The following is a 21,715-nucleotide window of genomic DNA, read 5'->3' as shown; positions in this document are numbered from 1 at the left end:
AGAGCGGAGGGCTTGCACCAAGATGCAGCTCCAGCCGCTCACCAGAAACGTGCCGCAGGTGGACCAGCAGGTTGGGAGTAGAAGGACGGAGGCAGATACGCCAAGAAAAGCAGCACAAAACAACACACGTGCCAGGAGAAGGTCCTCCAGGACAAGCAGCACGGGACAGACAGCAGGAACCCGCAGTCCCTGGGGCATATTCACAAAGCACGCGCAGTCCTAAACATTAGGCAAAGAAGAGAGCGACAAATCCAGCGAAATCAGGCAGACGAGAGGAAGACAAGTCTGGTTTGCAGTTGTTGACAACTTTCCCTCAGTAATTACTAGAACAACTAAAAAGTAAATCTAGAAGGATATGAGACATTTGCTCAACACCATCAGTCAACTTGAGGATTGAAATACACATTGAACAGTCACCAACGCAGAGTGGTGCTGGGCCATAAAAACACATCTCCATAAATTCACAGCGTCAGAATGAACCGGGTACGTCCTCAGACCGGAACGGCATAAACGAAGAAAATAATAAGACTGCTAGAAAACCCTAAAGTGGCTGAAAATTAAGCAAAATGCCTCTAAGTAATGCAAAAGTCAAAGAATAAATCACAGGGGAAAATGGAAAATAGATCAACTGAAGAATAATAAAAAGGAAAAGAGTACCAAAATTGTAAGACTCTGCTAACGTGGCATTTAGAGGTAATTTATATCTTTAAATATATGTATACATAGTATATTTTTAAAGGAAGGTTTAAAATTAAGGAACCAAAGTTTCAACTTAAATTAGCTAGAAAAAAGAGCAAATATAACCAAAGGAAGTAAAATAAAGAAGTGATTTTAAATGTGTGGTGATTAGAGAAACAGAAAACAGTAACGAGAGAAAACAAAAAGACAAAGCTTGGTTCTTTGAAAAGATTAATAAAATTTATAAACTAGCAAGACTGACAAGAAAAGCAGGAGATTTAAATCATTACGTGGAAGATCACAGAGGGGCTATCACTAGCCATCCTGAAGAACAGCCAGGAGTGGCACCGGCCACCGCTTGGGGACAGGGAGGAGCCCTCTGTTGATCCCAGAGGGAAAGAAAGACCCAGAGGGTGGTGGCCGCAGTCCTCAGGTGGAACCGCCTGTGCATGGTAAGAAAACCAAGCTGACGGCGAGCGCATCTTCAGAGGAGGCAGAGTGAGTCCTGGAGAAGGTGCCAGACGCTGTGGCTATGGGGCAGGGGAGTAGCTGCTGAAGCCGAAGGGATTTTCTGAGGAGCTCCAGACTTGGGAACCAAGAAGAACTGGATGGCCCTGAGCTAATTTCTGAGTTTATGATGAACTCTAAGATGAAGGAGGATGAAAATCACAAACACTGGAGAAGTCAGAAAGCAGTAAGAGGAAACCCAATTTCTCCAATTTCTCCAGTGGTGCTGACAACATCAAACCCCCAAAAGAGAGAGCAGAGCAGTGACATAGCCTGGGGCCTTGAGAGGACTGGAACCAGAACAGATCAAGGGGCGACAGAGCCTTGGGGCGATTTAATGTTCCTGAGAAGATGTGAAGACATGACGGAGCATGCCTGCAAAAGAGGCTGTGAATGTCCACAACTGTGGCGGCACGTTCTGCAGAGGCTGAGGTGGCACGCACATCTCGAGGACATGAAGCAAAGGGAAAACCACCAAGCGCCAAAGGAGCACGGTCTTTCGCTATTGCTCTCTGCACATAATACGTGACCTCCTTCTGCGCAGCTCTCCTGTCCTCAACACACGCATTAGGAATGTGCTTATCAGCCAAACACCTCAGACACTCAGGAGGCTACTGCAGAAGAACGGCAAGTTCAAAGGCAGCTCCAGCAACTTAGTGAGGCCCTAAGCGACTTAGTGAGACCCTAACCAACTTAGTGAGACCCTGTCTCAAAATAAAAAGATCTGGGGATGTGGCTCAGTGGTTAAACAGTCCTGGGTTCAATCCTCAGTATCAAAAAATTAGAATATCTAGATGCCCAATATCTATTAAAAATTGAACTCATAGTCAAAAGTCTTCCTACAAAGTTCAGTACAAGTCCTGCAGGCCTCACATGAATGATATCCAATATGTAAGGAGGAAATAACACCAAATCCATATTCTTAACAGATAAAACAGAATAAGAAACACTTCCCATTTGTTTTAGGAAGCCAGCATAACCCCAGCACAACTCATGACAAGCCAAACCAAACTACAGACCAATACTCTCCATGATATTAGCAAATCAAGTATGGCATTGTGCAAGGCAATCACAACTGACGTGCGCCCGTCCAGGAATGCTAGCGGCTTCAACATTTAAAAATGAACCTGAGTAACTCAGTACACTGACACAATTAAGGGGAATAATAATATGGCCTTCTCAATAAATGTAGAAAGAGCATCTGATAAAATTCAAGATCCATAAATATTTTTTTCAAACTTTCAGCCAAATGGGAATAATGGAGAAATTTCAGAATCTGACAGAGGGCATCTATGAAGGCCCGCATTCATGCCTCAGCCCGTGGAGGAGGATCCTCCTCACAAGAGGAACACAGGTCCACTGCTCCCACCGGTCCCATTCAAGGCGGTACTAGAAATGGTTAGGGGGGTTCAGGGCGACGGATGTGGGGAGAGCGTCAAGCGGCCTGCGCATGCGCAGAGAAACATGTGGCCTGCGCATGCCCGAAGGAGCAACCAATCAGGCGCTGACAAACGACCCCAGCCAATCCCAGGAGGACAGAGTCCTCAAGCTTCCCCTCCCCCATTCCCGGTTAGAAAAACTCTGCCCCATGGGCGCCACGTGCGACCCCTCGGCCCAGCACCCTGGTGAACCGAGAAGCTCCCCCAGAACCCTTCCGCCATAAAGTTTCATTTTGATTCACATCTGACACCTGTCTGTTCTCCGGTTACCATTGTCTGATAAGCTTATCCAGTCTGATCTTACAGAAATCTTGGCTATTGCAATAAGATGACATAAAGGAAAAAACCTGCAAAGTCAGGGAAATACTGTTTACCTGCCCCGCTAACATACAACATGATCATGTGCACTACAGAAATTCTGTGGAATCTACCCAAAAAAGCTAATAGACCCGAGAAGTGAATTTAGAAGGTTACAGCATATAAGATCAAAGCATAAAATGGAATTGCACTTCCATATGTAAGCAATGAAAATGGGAAAACAAAATTGAAAAGTAATAGATTTATAATTGCATCAAAGATATCAAATACCTAGAATGATCTAACAAAAGATCTGAAGGCCTCATCACTAAAAACTGTAACACCTTGTATTATAATTATATGAATTAATTTTAAAAACTAAATAACTGCTAAGGACTGGATAACTAATATTGATAAGATCTATGTTGATCCATAGATTAAGTATGATCCCAGTAAAAATCCTATCAAGCTTTTAAAATAAGTTTCTACATTTTCCCTTACTTTGGACTAGCTTTCCCCATATTAGAGAAAACACTCAACCTTTGATTTTGAGCCTGGCCAATTTCACTTAGCAAGACAGTCTCCAGTTTCATCCAAATGCCATAATTTCTTTCTCCTTTATAGCTGAGTAAAATGTGGAATCTAGTCAAAAACAAGGTGCGGGGGAGGGAGAGAGAGAGAAGGAGTGTTGGGGAAAGAGCATCAGAACAGAAGAAAAAAGACAACGAAGCCCAGGAAGGGGATTGCGGGCAGGAGGAGGGACGAATAGGGAAGATCAGGGAAAGGAATCTGACCTCTCTCTCCTATGTGCACAAACCACAAGGATGTCACCATCACTACTTCCACAGACACTAATTTTCAAAAGAAACTATAAATAAATAGCAGACAGATCAGTAGAGTAGACAGACGCTAATGGGGGAGGGGGAAGGGCAAGGGAGGGTTAGGGTTGAATTAGAGCAAATTATATTCCATACTTTTATAATTATGTCAAAATTAATCCTAATGTTATACATACCTAAAAAGAACCTATGAAAATAAAGTGCAATGAATTCCTATAATTTATATAGACATGCAAAGGACCTGTAATAGCTCAAACAATCTTTAAAAGTAATTTAAGAAAACAAATTGGAGGGCTTACAGCCACTGATACAAGACTTACATAAATTTATAGCAATCAAGAAGGGTGATTCCGGCATAGGAGTAGAAAGCACATTCATGGAAAAGAACAGAGGGTTCAGAACAAGACCCTACATTGATGATTTTTAGAAAGACATCAAGTCAATTCAATCAGGAAAGGAAAGTGTTTCGAGAAACAATGCTGAAACATTTGGACATCTGTCAGAGGCAGGGTTCTAAGGGCTGTCCAAATCCTACCTTGCTCCATAACAAAGTAATAAAAGTGATAATAAAAGTTATTACCCTAAAGATTCTAGGAAAAGATATCAAGATTTTTTAAGATAAAATAAAATGTGCAAAGAGCAAAAAATAATAATAAAAGTTAAATGGGTTTAAAAGTTCCTGTTTTAGAAGTCAATACCCAACAACAGAAAAGAAGAAAATATTCATATACATTTTTCTAACAAAAAATTTGTATCCAAAATGTTTAAATAACTATAATAAAAGGAGAAACACCCCAACTGAAATAGAGGTGAAAAGATGTAAACAGGCATTCACAAAAGGAAATAGAAAATGTCTATTCAGCACATGAAAATGTATCTGTGAGAAATAGAGTATCTGGAGATGCATTTTCAGAATATACTGTTTAGCCTTACATGTAAAATCACCAAGAATGCAAGAAAATCAGTCAAAGAGGACATAGAATAAAGAACCACAGCCCCTTGACAAAAGGAAGGTGAGGTACAGGAGCATTCTGACCAGCAAAGATAGGCTCCAAACATGCCAAGAGGCTCTCACGTCCAGAAAGGTCTTCCAGGCACCAGAGAACCAAGGGAGGTGGGGACAGCTAAAGGCACATTTCTTTACATAACACAATAGGACACAGTAAGACCTAAGTGACCTTTGGAAAGACTGTGTTCCCCATAGTACTCAGCCAAGGAGAAACCCAGGGAGGGACCTTGTGCACTAAGGAATAAAATGCTGACTGAAACTGCTCTGGGGGTGCCTGCTCCCCCAGACATCTCATCCTGCAAGACCATCATTAAAGCCTCAGTTTGGTTTCGTCTTTTCTTTTTTTCTTTGCCTTTTCTTTCTTTTTTATTTATTTTTTTAGCTGACCTCGTGTCTCCAAGCCGCTGGTTCTTAGGGTTTGGGCAGGTGAGCATGTTTCTCATAGCATCTAACACTGTTAATCACTGGGGAGACCAAACTAAAGCAAGACATGATTCCATACTCATGTCAACATGATTGATTGCACCCACATTGACAGGGACAGAGAGCATCCGGAATGTTCATGCCTGACTGCAGAGTACAGAAGAATACTGAGAACTTTGGGGCAGTTCTGTTTGGACTTAGTATACGACTACTCTCTAGCCCAGCAATTCTACCTGTCCAGTATTTATAGAAGAAAATTTAAACATATGGCCCCAAAAAGACTAGTACAACAATGTTCAGAGCAACCTTATTTATAACAGCTCATAAATAGAAACAACCCAATTATCCATCCACAGGTTAGCCAGTGACTGAACAAATGAAACTAACTTGCCACTTGGCAATAAAGGAGCATGAGCCACTGCTGATACACAACATGGCGAATCACAAACGCCTGCACACACCGAGTGTGAGGCCGTTCAAGTACGAAAATGCCTTTGAGGCTGAGAGGCCTGAGCGGAAAGAGGGCTGATGACGGGCAGGGCAAGAATGTTCCACATGGTGCTTTGGGTGTGCATCACAAGAGTGTGTGTACCTAACAAAATTCAGTGAACTAAATCTTAATACCTATGCATATCATTGCTTAGTAATCCTTATTATAAAAATCATTTTAAAAAATAATGCCCATTCTGTAGATACTGAACGAGTCAAATTGAAGAGAGGGGTGCGGAACTGATGGGAGATGAGCCTAGTCCAAGCTACTGCACACTGCAAGCCCGCTACGAAATCCCACTTTACCCCTTCTAACCCTTTGGGATGAGCACACCTCTCTAATGGAAGCAAAGAAAAAGAAGTCCTTGCTAGCAAAACCACCCTTCAAACTGAGACCTGCTTCTCCTAGTTCCTTCCTGCACCGGAGTCCATGAGCACAGGCCACCCAGTGGTCCATTTTGCCGCATTGCAACTACTTCTCTCTGTTCATCTCACGTGTGATCGCTAGAATGTGCCCATTCTGAAATCTCCTCCTCACATCTCTTTCTTTTTCAAGTGTCTTGCCTACAGTTGACAATCTATCATTCTCTTCCTGCTAATTGTACATCCCCTTTCCCCACCTCCATGTCTGAGCACAGGAGAGGAGCAGAGGCATCCAGGATTGTTCCAGCAGAGGCGATGGTCGACATGCCCAGGGAACTAAAATGGCAAGAGTGAGGTGCTGGTGGAGGGCGGGCTGAACCAGCCAGCCGGGCCCTTCTAATTACAGAAACTATACTTTCATGACCAGGTCTTGATAAATGTTAATACAGCCTACTAAATCAAACATATGGATTAACTCCACTTAATTTAATTAGCCAGATTTAATTTTACCCTGTATGCATTTTGTTGGACCAAAGGATAGAATTTCATGCATATCTATTCTGTGCAAGAAATCCTGAAAGGCTCTTTGATCGTTTGCTAATTTTCCTGCTATAACAATTAGCTGTTGCCTGGCTGCCTGGCTTTCAGGCACAACCTGGTGCTGATTTTAATTACTTAACCTCAGACCAAGGCAAAGTGAAATTCCCACTGAGCCCTAGTCCAGTTTCAGGGCGTTTAATGTAAACCTGCCGCTCGCAGAGTTGGCCTTCGCTCACTGAATAAAGCATCACAGGTCGTGAGGCATTTACGTGAGTTCCCGCCTCTTTTTTCAATTCTCCACTTGTGACCTTTCACAAGTACCCTTACTAATTGGTCCAGCAGCCGCGGCTCTCTCTCTGTCACAGTCGTCACGGTTAGCTGCTCCACGGGTACTCCTGGGGCAGCCGCGCCATTCGCCAGGCTGGGTTCAGCCACCATGGAATCAGTCCCCAGCACAGACGCCACCGGGGCTGGGCTCCACCTTCTCCAGACACCTCTGCGGCTGGCTTGTGCTTTCTGTCTCCACCATAGGTCCATTCTCTATCTCCACTTAAAGGGTCTCTGCTTTCATCTGCTCAGGCAATTTAGACTAATGTGGATGTGAGAAGCAGGAGCCAGACTTCCTTCCCCTTTTTCTTCTCCAGCCAGCCCTCATGGCGACGCTGAAGCTCTTGACTGGAGCTCAATACTAATCTGCCTTAATGGATGTCTCTAGTTGGCTTCACTTTTAAATTCAAGTTCTAGTTTAAAAAACAAAAAGGGAGTTCAGATAGCCTGATGCAAGGAAGCTGCACTGTCAATCAGCCCCATCGCCATGCCAGATAGGTTGACGCTTTGTCCCTCCATGTCTGTTACCCAGGAACCACCACCAGATTCACTTCTGGGGAAAATTTTGACTGGCAGGGAATGGGCTCTCCAGAGGGTTTTCAGAGATATACTGCTTTTGGAAAACTTGCAAAGTTGCCTGAAGAAAAAGAAATCAAACTCTCTTCATTTTTTAAGCCAAAAGAACAGGATGTGCAAGTTCTTGACAAGTGTTTGCCCCTACCTGGAAATCCAGATGCTTGCTATGGATGCTGTGAGGTCACTTTGGTGTCCAGGATCAGTGGTCAGAATCCTCACCCCTGCAGGCACCTAGGCTTTGTAAGACTGACTCTGGAAAGGCAGATTAGGGGACACAGGTGTGCTTGCAGTATTCACCAAGACGGTGGTATAGCTGTCTGTGGGTGTGTGTGCACCTACCGAATAACAAACACTCAGGGGTGATGTGATTGGGCACACTATCCTGTCAAGCCAGATAGCATTTCCCAACAATAGAGAAGAAAGTATTCACAGCACCTGGCCACAGACTGGAACCACAACGTCACGAGGTGTGCACACACACACCCAGTTTCTGATGGAGCAAGCCCAAGGACCCTGGCTCTGCTAAAGGCAGCTCATTCACGCTGCCCTGAGACCCCGAAGTGTGGGGTGGTCCAAGCTTCCCTGTGTCATTGGGTCTGGTCCCTCATTCTGTGAATACTCGAGTGCCCATGAAATAGCTAGAGCTGGGTGAAGACGTGGCTACAGCCACAGTTCCCATGCCATGTCAGCACGGAGTGACACCCGGGGCTGCCGGGGAGGCTCTGCTCCAGTCTGCTGCTCAGACCGCCAGTCCTGCAGGACCCTCTCCACTCTGCCCACTGTGGGTGTGGGTCCCGCCTCCCCGAGCCCAGCACATGTGCCCTGCCTCTCCGCGGCCCATCCTTACCTTTGACATTCCCGCTTCACGTGGTTGGTTCACCTGGCTGCATAGCTGCTCTTCTCTCTCACTCTTTGTATCTTTCCTGTTCTTTCCACCATTTGTCTGTGGTTCTTCTCCCCGGAAAGGAAACATCTCCGTGAGTGCCCAGGGCGTGCCTCCCTTTGCACAGGGTCTCCAGATGGTTCTAGAAGGATCATATGAGTAAAAGTGTCCTGGAAATCAGCCAGCAAATACAGCAAGTGTTACTATCAAAATCATCTCACTGGATTGACATCCTCGTGTTGTTTTCTGACTAAGTATTGCTCATCTATTTTTGCCCTGCAGTGCTGTCCAGGAGAAGGGAAGGGGCAGCAGGAGATGTAGGAGCCATTGTCTTGGCCATGCCCACCTTTTGGACAGTCACTGAGCACAAGTCCCTGACCAGGATGGTCACACTAAGAGGAAGACAGGGTGCTGTGACGGAGGACATGGTGGGGATGCCCCCAATCGGGGGCTTACTGGTCAGCTCAGGCTGCTGTAACAAAGCAGTATGGATGACGTGGATGAGTGTCTTCAACAGCACAAATTTACCTTCTCACAGTGCTGGAGGCTGGAGGTCCAAGATGTGGGTGCCAGCATGGCGGGTTCTGGTGAGGGCTCTCTGCCTGGCTCAGACGGTTCCTTCTCACGGATCCTCACGTGGTCTTTGCTCTGAGTGTGCTTAAGAGAGAGAGATCTCACCGAGGGCCACCAATCCTACCAGCTTTGGATCCCACCTTTTTGACCTCACTTACCTCTTGGCCTCCTAGAAAACTTGTCTCCCAACATGGTGTCACTGGGGGCTAGGGCTTCGGCAGATGAACTGGGGAAACGGTCCTCATTCCACAGCAGGTGGCCAAGAGAAGACTCTAGAAGCAGTTGACATTTACCTTGAGGTCTGAAGGATGAGAGGCCCATGGTTTTCAACCCCAGGGAAAGTCCGGCCAGGAAGAGGAGCAGTGGGTCAACAGCTGAGAGATGACTGCGCGACGGGCACTGAGCTTCTCTTCTGGACCAGCGTGATGTCCAAACACACAGGTCACTCAAATGGCTGAACAGAGGAGAAAATGCAGTAATATTTTAAATCATTCCTTCCTACCTAAGTACAACAATCAGACGCATTGAAGGTGAATCTGTGTGCTTTCCATGGCTGTGTGTGGACCAGGCCCGAGTCACCGGCTGGTGTAAACAAGACATTCCGGTGGGGGACGCAGGGCTGGGGCAAGTTCAAGACCGTCCCAAGGTGATGCGCTTCCTATGGCTTATCACAGGAAGCTTATTCGGTTTGTTTCATTAGACAAGACAACTAGTCAAAACAGCTTCTCCCTGGCTGGGGAGCCACAGAGTCCCGCAGGAATCTGCGAGTGTCCCCAGTGGCCAATTATGCTTCAGAAACTGCTGCCATCCCTTGGGAATTCCCTTAAGTTCCCACACCTAGTGTTGCCTTCTCTCTCCTCCTAGAGCCTCGGGTGTGACGTGACTCAGGGGAGAGGAGGGGACCTGTCCCAAGCCCTACCGAATAGTCTCCCTCCGCCGGGGAGCGGCAGGCTCAGGGAAGCCAGGGCCCCTGTGTTCCCAGGATCTGGCAGTGCCGCACACAGCACAGAGCCCCAGTGGTGCCGTGCGCAATCTCACAGGTAGACAGAGCCTCCGCCTTTAATTGTTTCTTTCCTCTCAACGGAAGGAAGCGTGAACACACGTTCACAGGTTGATACAGGCTTCCAGGCACTGTTTTTAACAACCTGCATATAATTTGTGGCTTGCAAACTTTAGCAAGGCCAGGGCTACTCACAAGGCTGTGGCGTGGATCCTGGGGTGTAGCTGCCAGGAGCGGAAGGTGCAGTGGGACTAAATCCTTATTACTATCTTGAAAATATCTCTTGACCCCAATGTACAAAGACGATTCTCAAATGTGTTTGTGTTGAAGTGCTTTAAGACAGCATGCTGTGTAAGTTCTTACTGTACATTTGTCAGAGGATGGAACCTAAGGGCTAGAAATAAGCCATTTACATGATCTGAAAATATCAGGGGTGGTTTGCTGACTGTGCTTCCTCCCCACTTCCTCTGATCTTTGCCCCTTCCCTCTACTCCACCCACCACCTCGTGCAAGGTTATGTGGAAATGCGTGCAACATTTTCTGGAAGACAACCATGAGTCTCTTGTTCAACTGGAAAACGCTAACAATGGAGCATATAAATCATCCTGTGAAAGACTTCGTAGGTGACACGCTCAGAGACAGTCTGAAAGTGAACATTTGCTCTTTCTTTACTTACAAGGAAGAGTTCAAGTCTCCCATTTTTACACACAAGGAGTTTGGAAGTCATCGTTCCAAGCCTCCCAGGAAGGAACGACTGGAAAATCTGAAAATCAGCATGACTTTTCTGGAATCTCTTGAACAGGGGGGCTTATTGGGCAACCTGGAGCCTGTGGGAGGTGCAGGCAGATCCCACCAGAGAGGAGTCACCTGTGCCAAGAGCCATGTCACCACCCTGAGCTAGGGACAGGCCAGTTTCCTAAAAGGCAGGAACAGCAGCACACCTGAGTCTCCTGTCTTAACACCAGAAGGAAAGTCCCCTCCCCGTAAGGAGACGACCCATCGGCTCTGGTCATTTCTGTGCTCTCCAGCTTTCTCTGCCTGTGAGGCAGCCTCCTCTGCTGGGCTCTCAAGAGGCCTCCTTCATAGACTGAGGCTTTGCTCCAGTCCCGAATCCCAAGCAAAAGCCAATTAATCTTTAAAGTCACAGTGATTTTGTCTTTTGACCATGGGGTGAACAACCACCTAAAATCTGGCTAAGTACAGAGGGGCCACAGAGCTTGATGACCCTGAAGCAGGAGCAGCTGGACAGCTAAGCTCCTAGGGCACTTGGGTGGTGCTGACAGGTAACTACATATGCACGATGAGGAGTCTGGGCTCTAGCTCGGGGACACCATGAGCTTGGACACTATCTCCAGGAACCCCCATGCACTCCAGGGGACTCCAAAAGATCCCCTCCAGGTTCATGAATCAGGCCTGGTCCCTTCTCCAGGGAAAGACCATTCTAGGCCTCATTCCTGCTGGAGAAGGGCATGCTCTCAAGGCCACGGCCTTCCTGCCTCACCCAAGCATGGGCACATGTTGAAGGCCATAGCCAGACCCAGTCCACTGAAAAACCAGGACCTCCCCTGAAGATCTGGACACTTGCTGCCCACTTTCTAATCCAACATGCCCAGTGGTCGCCACAGAGCACCCAGCAAGGGCCCCACAACTGGACTCTGAGGAGGACCTGGGAAGTTCAAAGTCAAGCAGAGAGGAAGGAGCAAGGGACTACTAGAGGAATTTGAAGCCTCTGGCTCCTGTAGCCACAGCAAATGCTGAGCACAGCCCCACTCTGAGCCTAATTGACAACCCTCACACTCAAGGCTACCTGGCACAGTTCCTGCTACTCTGAATCACCAGGCGGGGGATCTAGAGCAAGCCCGGCTCACATAGTGAGTGGCTGCAGGAGCTCAGAGGTAGCAGGAGCAGAGTGATGCAAAAGAATCCAGAGGAGAGGGCTGAAGACCCAGGAATGGCCACAACAGTCTGCTGAGTCAGGGCAGGCGGAGGGAGGAGCTGGTGAGCCCGACCACATGGCAGCATAGACTCCAGGAACCAAGAAGCAAGCAGAGAGGGAGGAAGGCCAGATAGAACTTCCAGGAGCTGTGGGACCCTCTGGGGATGTTTGACCTGTAAGCCACTGGCAGGACGAGGGAGAACAGAGAAGCGTTCAAATGGCTGAGAACTTTCTGAAATTAATGACGCTGAGCCCAAGACCCAGCCAGCAGATCAACACAGAAGCAAGCCCCAAAGCTTGGGACCTCAACCACAAAGAGAATCCTGGAAGGAGAGAGGCGGGAGAAGCCTTTCGCTACACAGGAGCTAAGATGAGAATCTCAGCAGGAGAGTGGAGAGAGACATTAAGGGTTGAAAGAAAAAAAAAAAAAAAAAAAAAAAAAACCTTTCTTTTTATATGCAGAAAAATTGTCCCTCAAATTAAAGCAGAAATTAAGACTTTCTCAGGCATGGCAGGGTGTCCCCAAGGTGGAAGAGCAGAACTCAGACCCACCCAGGGATGGGAAGGCCCCAAGAAGAATCGGTGAAGGCAGGACATGGCCTTTCGCTTTTCCTCCTTACAGTCTCTCAAGGCAACTGTCTAAACCCACAGCAGTACAACCGGGGCCACAGCACAGGCAGACGCAGGGCTGGGGAGCAGCCTCACGGGCACCCGAGGAGCCCAGACGTCCGTTGGGAGGCCTCGCAGTCCCTGAGGACAGCTCGTGAAAGCTGAAGTGATCCTGGATCCGTCGGCAGTCAGGAGGGGACCCCAGACGTGTGCTTTAAGGGGAGCACCTGGCACGGGGACATGTCCTGTGCAGGACGGCCATCGTCATTTCAGCCTGGAGCTGTGGCTTTCAGCCCAGACCAGCAGCATCACTGCCACCTAGAACGTGTCAGAAACGCAAGTCCCCACCTCACCCCAACCTGCCGAGCAGGACCCCCGAGGCAGCCAGCAGTCCGAGTTTCAGCCTGTCTTTTGGGCAGTTCAGTTCCTGCTGAAGTGTGAGCAGTGTGGTTTAGAGGACAGAGAAGTCCTGGGGCACCAGGCCTGAGGGGACCCCGGCTGGCCTCTCTCCTTCCCTCCATCAAGCCCTGATGGTACCAGGCAGTGGAGGCAGCCCTGTTCTGAACCTCCAGATCACTTACCCTCACCCTCAGATACAGCCCATATCGACACACAGTAGGTCTTGAAAGACTCAACACACATGCAGAGCACTGTCCAGGCACCCTCGAGGGTCACAGCTCTCCATGACTTTTACTTCGGGATGCTGTTTAGCCTGCACTGTGCCCCTTGCTGTGAGCCTGAGGAGGTGTCCGCAGCAGGCCCAGGACTGACTCCCACACAGGGCTCCGGGACCCTGCAGCCTGTTTCAAGTGGCGGGGATGGAACAGCAAAGTGATTCCCCTGAAGTGGGACTCAGGTGGGAGAAAACGAGAGCGAGCTCTTGACCCTTCTGAGTGCTGAGGGCTCATCTTGGACTGAATCGATTCCTAATCCAGTTCAGTGGTGTTTCGCACGGGGCTCTGTGGAGCCTCGGCCATACGCACAGGGCTGTGCTGGACTAGGCAGGAGACTGAAGGGTGAGGCCCTGGCGCACAGAGCTGGGAGTCCAGTGAGGGCCCACAAAGGTGCAGGCCACCTTGGGATGACCCAGGTGGGCACCCACACACCAGCACGGAGGCCACTCATGGCATCAGGGGTGTGCGGGGAGGAGGTCTGCTCCGTGGGGGAGCAGGGTGGCTTCCTGAAGGCTTGGGAGCAGAGCAGCTGCTGCTGGGGTCTCTTAGGGACGGCGGCACCTGCCCTCGCCAGGGGGATGCAATGTCCCACTGACTGACAACCCCGAGAAGAACAGCAGTTAAAACTCACTATGAGTCCCTCTTGCCTATTAAACTAGCATTAAAATGTATTTAGTGGGAATTCCTAGTGCTGGCAACAAGATTGGCGTTCTCATGTACTTCCAGAAGCATCTGGCAAACTAGCAAAAGGGAGTAATAAGCTCTGGGAAGGCAGAGCAGACACAAGTGAAGAGCAATTGCAGACGTGTCTCTGGGCCCAGCAGCCAGACGAGTGGAACTCTGTCCTCGTAGCACCATGAAGTCTGCGGCCGGGGGGGAGTGGGGGAGGCATTGACAGTGAAAGCCACACAGGCGTCAGAGAGCAGCTCCGTAAGTTGACACCACGGCTCAGTGGTTAGTGGCCTTTAACATGAAGAACATCACTCACCTACACTCTAAAGTCTTAAGATATGTTAAATGAAAAACCAGGACTCAGAATCTTCCCAAGCATGATTGCAAATAGTTACCAAGGCCAAGTCTTAGCAAGGGATCCTGGGAGGGATTACCAGGCAGCAGTAGCGCCAGCGCCATGTGTGATGCTGCGACTGTGTTCCTATGTATTTTTCCTGCTTCTCGAGGGTTCTAGAATTTTATTAAGTGTTGAGTGGTAAGAGCTAGGAGACAGAGAAGGACAAAAGGACATGATTCCCTTGGGTTGAAGGAGGACAAAAAAGTCACAGGGCTTTTTTCATTGTTACCATGTGACCTTGATTCTCCTTCTTTCTCCCCTTTTGCTGGAAATTGATCTCAGAGGAACATGAAGTCAGGATCTGCCTGACCAGAGGCTAGAAACCAGCACGGGTACCAGACGGTGCTCAGGGACAGCTGGAAGTAGAGTCCAGGGGCTGCAACCCTGGGGCCCACCGTGGGCGAGGAAACGGAGCCCTGAGGCCACCTGGGAAGAAAGCTGCACGGGAGGCCGGGTCCTGGTGAGCACCGGATGCCGGTGGGAAGAGTCTGCCTGCCTGGGGCTTTTGCAGCCGGTTCTGCACCAGCCTCACCTGCACTGGAAGGGCCTCCCCCGGTATCTCCATTTCCATTTCCAACAGAGAAACTCTATTTTCTGTACACATGGGTTTTGCATCCTCATACAAAGCTAAAAGATATTTGAAAACCTCTGCTTAATTTCGTAACTAGACATATTATTATTTCTCACTTATTTAATAACTACTTTAATAATTATTTTAACAACTACAATAATAAAAGATCATAGCTTTGAGTTAGATGAGGGTTTTTCTGCTATCACTATGTCATTTAATGCTAAGTATTCCTCACCAGCCACCCCATTAGCTTCTGAGCACCATGATAGCTGGGATGCTCAGCCTTGGTCCTGGTCCAGAACACCCAGCGCTTAGTAGGTTCAACACATGTATGTATTTATAATTTAATATACTGGTGCTAGGAATTGATCCCAGGGCCTCATGCATGCTAGGCAGGTGCTCTCGCCCTGAGCCACATCCCCAACCCAGAGAAGAATTCTTTTAAAGAGTGGATTTTGCCACTGTGGCCATATGCCCACATTTCCTGCTCAGGGGTTTATGAGAATGAACTTGTGGAAAACTGAATCAAAAAACTGAAGACTGGAGTCTCAGTGACAGCAATCCCATTCTTCATTTAGCTCCTTGTGTTTCCCAGCCCGACCCAGACTGGAGACCCCTGTTTGCTCTGCCCCACTGCGTCTGGACTCGGCCTGCTGCTGCTGCTCTGGGGGACAGGGCTCCCCCTCTGGAGGACAGCATCTTTCCTGCCACCTCAGAACCTCTCACCTGGAGGGCTGAACACTGACAGTCCGGGCCTAACCTTTGCCTGGGGCCCCAGAAAGGCCCTGCCCATGGCGGTGCCGCCCTCCCTGGTCTCCCATGCTGTGGTCTCCTGTCGCTGCCCGGGCATCAGGGACCTGCAGGTGTGTGGGCAGTCCAAGCTGGAAGGAGCACGATCGATCGAAGGCAGAGGAGCTCTTTGCCCGTGGAGAGAGCAGCTTTCAATTATTCAAGGGAGCACAGGAGGTGGCCTCATTCTCTGACACGCCACCTAATTGGTGGGTTCATAGGACGTGCACTGAGGATGGAGCCGCCCTAGTCTCACTGGCAATATCGCAGCATCCTAATCTGGTTAATGTGATTGTCTGTGTTTGATTTTTAGGACTGCTATAAACATGAAGATGGGGTTAGGTATGGGGCATGGAAACCTGGGGCACACGTGTCCACACACCAAGGGCACGATTGCCAGAAGAGTGCAGGGCAACGTGGTAATGAGAACAAAGTCGGGCATCTGGCACTTGCCTGTGAGTGTGTCCTGGCCTGGTGGCTCAGGTGACGGCTGCAGGGCTCCGGGGTCCTCAAGGACAGAACCACATAGCTCCCAGCAAGACTCACTGGAGGGGCTCCCTGGAGTTGGCCAACTTGCTGTGCAGCTGATCAAGGACGAGGGATGTCAGACAGCCCTGGACCTAGACACGTGGGTCTCAGACTGTCTGCTGTCCTCCCTTGGTTTTACTCCTGGGCGTTCCCGAAGCAGCAGGGAGTCCTTGCAGCACCAATGGCCAGCCTCAGCACAGCGGAGGTGTCTGCCCCAGGTCCCTCCCCAAGCACCCAGGGTCCTCAACACCCTCCAGTAAACAGCAGGCCTCAGCCGTGAGGCCTGCAGCCTCCTGCAGACTCGCACAGGACAGCATCACTGCCACTGTGCTTCTCGTCACTTCAAGAGCCTGTCCCACATGCCACCCCTGGACACAAACAGGTTTCCCAGGGAGATGCGCACTCGTGTGCTAGAGCAGAGGTGCCCCTAAAGTGGTTCAGTGGGACTCAGCAGCAACCCCAGAACCTCTGGCCCTCGGGCTGGGAAAGCAGAGCCGCCTACCGAATGCTCACCGACCAGGCCACACGCCAGGTGCCTGGTCACCAGGAGGCACAGCACTCCAGCCAGAGCAGACACGCAAATCACGTCTACATTCAAGGCTTTTCAAGGGGCTGAGTTTAGTCATGGCTCCCAGAGAAAGAGGAAAGGGAAAAGGGAGAGAGAAAGAGACCTTGACTGTCTCAACGGGGAGTCCGAGGAGCCTGCAACCTGCCCTCTGCCAGCCAGAGACCCAGGAGAGCTGCGGTGTGGTTTGGCCTGCATTCCGAGGTCTGAGACCCTGAGAGCCAACAGCACAAATGCCATTCTGACAAGATAAGATGATACCCCAGCTCAAGCAAGGGGCTGCTGGTAAATGGGAAGATTCCCCCTTTCTCTGCATCACGCTCTGCTCAGGCCCTCCTGGATTGGTTGGAGAAGTCCATCTGCTCAGCGAGTCCGGCAATTCAAATGCTGGCCTCATTGGAAAACCCCCTCGCAGACACCCCCAGAACCCATGTTTAATCTGGGCCCTGAAGACAGTAGGAGGACAGTAAAAACCTGTCCCCACAGAGGGGTCAACTAACAGAGCGCCCTGGGAGTTCAGCGTGAGGGCGGGACCTGACTCGCATCTGGCTCCAGGGCTAGCAGGAATGTGACTCGGATCCCACGTTTCTGGGTACAAGACTTGGGATGGGGCTGGAGCAATCTCATCGCTCAGCCATCTACAGTCCCCTGTTCTGGCCACAGCAGCAGCAGAGGTCAGGAGCCTCTTGTGCGTGAAGCCTGAAGCGAAGGCTCCTGAGGAAATCTGGAGCCAGGGCACCTTCACTCCAGGCGGGAGGTGAGGGTGGGGAGCAGGGAAGACGCGGGCCGGTGTTCCGCTGGGAGCCAGAGGGCTGCGGCTCAGCTGGGAAGTGGGAGGACTCATGCAGGGCCTGCTGTGGGGTGAAGGCGGCTTCCGCGGAGGCCGGGACTCGGGTGACCTCATTAGCACACTGGGGCTTCCCCGCGGATAAACTCCACCTAGCCCGAAAGAAGGCACTCTACTGCTGGCAGTTGTTCTTGCATATTAAATATTGAACAAGATTTCCTCTCGGGCAATCACTTGTGGCCATTATCTTTCTCTGTCCGGTGAAAACCTCTGGTTTTTGGTTAAGGTTGCAAAACTCCTTCAGCAAATGGGCCCTGGAGACTGTGGTTCAAGTTCCGTTAAGGGCATGAGCGCTCACCAGTGATCAAACTCCAAGTCGGATCCCCATGTCCCTACCGCGTCCTCTGCAGTCTTGAGCCCCCTGCCTGGATGACTCCATGAGACCAGGAGGAGAGAAAAGGCAAAGCCCAGAGCTGAGGTGTGGTGCCCACCATACATCTGGATGAACCCTGCAGCCTCCTCCCAGACAGGGCGCAGAGGCCCAGCCGCAGGCAGGAGGCCCGACCTGCCCTTCCTTCCTCCCACTTCCACTGCTCACCTGACCCAGGTAGAGCTGTTTCCTACCTGAACAAGGGGCCTCCTCTGAGCCCCTGTCTGGCGAACACCCACAAAGAGGCTCACGCCCACCCACCTTGCCCATCACTAGCTTGCCCTCAGTTGTCCTGAAGGGTTAGGGAGCTGGGAGCCACCAGTGACTGTGGGCTATGTCTCCACTTCCACCCTGGGGAACCCACTTTTAGGTTTTGTTTGGGGTTTTGCTATTTTTCACAGAGTTCCCATTCAAGGGAGATCTCTGAGGCGAGAACCTAAAACCTACTGAGGTCGTCCACATACTCCACACGCCACACTTCCGTCCCACCCAGCTTGCCGCCTGGGTCCAGCTGGCCACCCTCTGCCCCTCAACACAGCTTTGCCTTCTACTGCTGGGCCTCACGCTGCCCAGCTCACGTGACCAAGAGCACCTGGCAAAGGATGCAGCAGACTGGGTCACTTCCAGTATTGAGTCCCTCTGTGCCTGCCCAGCTGGCCCAGTTCCCATGTCCGTGGTGCGCCAGGTGGACAGCATGCACCCTGACGTGACCATTGTCCCCGTCTAAACACAAGAGAAACACCACATAAATCCAAACCCAGGGCATCTGCTCAGGGTTCTTTGAAACTGTGAAGGTCATTGGAAACAGAGAGTCTGGGACAATGACACACCCAGGGGAGCCTGAGGAGGCAGGACAATGAACACCACGGGCCCTGGCTGCCATCCTGAGGCAAAAAAAAAAAAAAACCAAAAACTAGATATTAGAGAAATAAGAATGGCCTGGGATTTGATTGACAGCATGCGCCTCTATTAATTTCTTAACTGGCAAGCACACCACAGAAATCTAAGACACGTTCAGTGGGGGAAGCTAGGCAAGAGGTCACTGTATCTGTGACTTTCTGTAATTCTAAAACTTCTCTAAAAATAAAAGTTTTCTGAAACCCTCCAAAGCTTCCTGTAATACCCAGACTAAATCTACCTCTGCCCGAGCTCTCAAAGTCCCACCCACACTACCCAGCCAACACCCTTCCCCGCCACGGCCATGCTGGCCTCTCCCACTGCCTGGCCAAGGAGCCTTTGGGTCTTTCAGTCACTCTTTGCTTCCTGCTATAACAGCCCCTCCAGGGACCTCCCATGCCTGGGGTTGACTCCTCCCGCCAGCTTGGTCTGAATATTTTCCCTCCAAAGAGCCCTTTCCGGCTGAGGCCCTTGGCCTGAAGATTCCAGGTGCTTCCCTCTGCTGGTCACCTCTCACTCTCCTGTCCACAGCTGCTGGTCAAGCACAAAGGCCCCCCTCCAGCAAGAGCAGACGGTCAAAGATCTTTCCCGAGTTAATGACTCGGAGGACGTTACTCGCTGGACAATGTTTTGGAGTTCCAGGCACCAAACCAGGAATGGGAGAGGGGTGAACGAGGTGGGAACGCTCCCACCCCCCAAGAGCTCCAGGCAATGCCTTCTTGGCCAAGCTCCACGTCCACCTCTGAGGACCGAAGCCCAGCCTGTCCTGGGGGGAGTCCCCCACCACCACCGGCTCCGTCTACGTGTTGGCGGAGCAGCTCATTCTGCACTCAGAAGTAGGCTACCTTCCCCAGTCACATTTAAAATAAATGTTGCTGTTTTTATTCAGATTTGTCCATGCAGTGAAAATTGGAAAATATAGAAGATAACAAAATAAAATTTTCCTGTAACAATAACTCAGGAGATTCTATTATTTTTATGCATATTAGTAATCATGGAAAATAATTACCAATACCACAAGGATGCCTCTTTTAAAATACACAGTTGCCTGAGTACTCCTACACACAAGTAAGCTAGTCAGGTCTGGGTCTTTTTGCTTTCTGATAATAGCTGTTCCTGTCCTCCGAGTACCCACACAGAGCCCGACGGCTCACAGTGAGCAGGTTCATCCTGCCTGCCGCCTGCCACCGGCCACACGGCCTCATTGGTATGGAAGCACCTCGCCTTAGCTCCTGCAGAACCAGGGCTCCCTTCCAGCAGACTTACTCTTCTCAGCTGTTCCATGCACCACAATCTGGCCATCTTTTATCTGTTTCAAATATTTTGCTTATTTCCATTTTTCACTGCCATCAACAATACAGTTAATAACCTCGCATGCACATCTTTGCACACCTGTCTGATATTCTCCTGGGAAGAATTCATTGAAGTTGGGATGCTAGACGAAGGGATTTTTTGGTCATTGTTTTCATTTATTTTCTTTGATTCATATTGTTCCGTTACATCTCAAGAACGCTATATAAATTTGTATTCCCTCTAGGCACCCTATTATTTTCACATATAACTTTTCATTAAAAAAAATCCAAGACAGAAATGTAACTAATCAGGTTATGCATAAAGGCAGGAGGATATGAAATTATTATAGTCATCAGTAGCCATCATATATACAAATTAAGGATGTACCTTTTCTTCTTTCATATGTATTTTTACTAATTGTATAAAAATTATTTAAGTTTAACAACAAATATAAAACTCAGGGAAGACCAAAGATCTTGTGTGGCCAGTGACACTGGAGGCCCCTGTCCAGCTGGACCTGACCAAGAGGGGCGAGAGGCTCCCTCACCGCTCATTCGCTCACCCACCAGGCCAGCGCCCACCCCCTGGCTCACTCTGCTGCCGAATCTCTTCCCAGCAGAGGAGGGGGGTCACCAAGGCCACTCTGGGTCACCCTTCCCACCCCACCAGCCTTTCTGAAAGGAATTCCTTTCTAAAAGAATTTTTTGCTCTTGTTGTTTTGGAATCATCCTGAATTCCTAGGAAACCAGGAGGAGCAAGGCGGAAAGGCCCCATGAGCATCATACGTATTTCCTCCAGCTGTAAAGTCCCTCAAAACCAGAGGCACCAACATGACCAGGGCAGTGACCTTGACACGTCCACCCGCTTGTGATGCCCGCCCCCCACACCCTGTTTCTCTGTGGTGGCCAAACCCATCTCTCACCCACCCTGACCTGCACACGAGGCAACACTGCAAAGTTATTTTTTATGTGAAGAATGCCACAAAAAAAGGAATCACACCCATGAAAATGTGTGACTGCGGCATTTGTTCTTCTGCTACTGATACCTGTGAGAGTCCCCCAATTCACATGCACTTGTTCGTTTCAGCCTCCAAGCGGTATCCACGGTAGGGCGTCACAGCCTGTGGAAAGCCCATCACCGAAGGACACACGGCTGTTCCCAGTTAGGGGTGATCGTGGCTAAAGCTGCTGTAAACATTCACACACGGGTTTTTGTTTGAACATGAGTCTTCATTTCTCCGGGATAAACACCCAGCAGCACAGTCACTGGATTGTCTGCCGTGTGCCTGTTGGCTTCAGGACAGACTGCCAGCAACTTTCCTGAGAGCCGGACCACCTGGCAGGGCGCTCAGCTCTGCACCTGGACAGCATTGTCCTTGTCCCCTCCCTGCGTTCCAGCCTTTCTGATAGGTGTGCACGGCAGCTTCGATCCACATTCCATTGTGTGCCGATTCACTCTCCTTATTTCCTCTTCAGCAAAAACTGTGCCTTTGCCTATTTTCTGACTAAACCATTTGGAGGTTCTACTGTTGAGTTTCGAGGGTTCTTTAAGTTTGTCTACTGGACTCGATGTCTGTCCCTCACTGTCCCTCAGGCCGTAGCTGGCTTTCACCCTCCTCCAGGGG

At 49.7% G+C, this 21,715-nt stretch overlaps 1 long non-coding RNA gene across 1 annotated transcript; it reads right to left on the bottom strand.

Annotated features, from left to right (window-relative positions):
- Positions 1-8,042: 8,042 nt before the first annotated feature.
- Positions 8,043-21,359, bottom strand: LOC306655586. Its single transcript, XR_013762298.1, has 4 exons — positions 21,089-21,359; positions 9,102-9,397; positions 8,899-9,027; positions 8,043-8,512 (listed from the first exon to the last, which is right to left on the bottom strand). It is a non-coding gene; the product is annotated as an uncharacterized lncRNA (long non-coding RNA).
- Positions 21,360-21,715: the final 356 nt, after the last annotated feature.

This window comes from Sciurus vulgaris, assembly GCF_902686455.1.
Source record: "Sciurus vulgaris genome assembly, chromosome: 2".
In the NCBI taxonomy this organism is placed as follows: Eukaryota; Metazoa; Chordata; class Mammalia; order Rodentia; family Sciuridae; genus Sciurus; species Sciurus vulgaris.
Note: the sequence above shows the minus strand (reverse complement) of the source record. Positions and strands in the feature narration are given on the sequence as shown.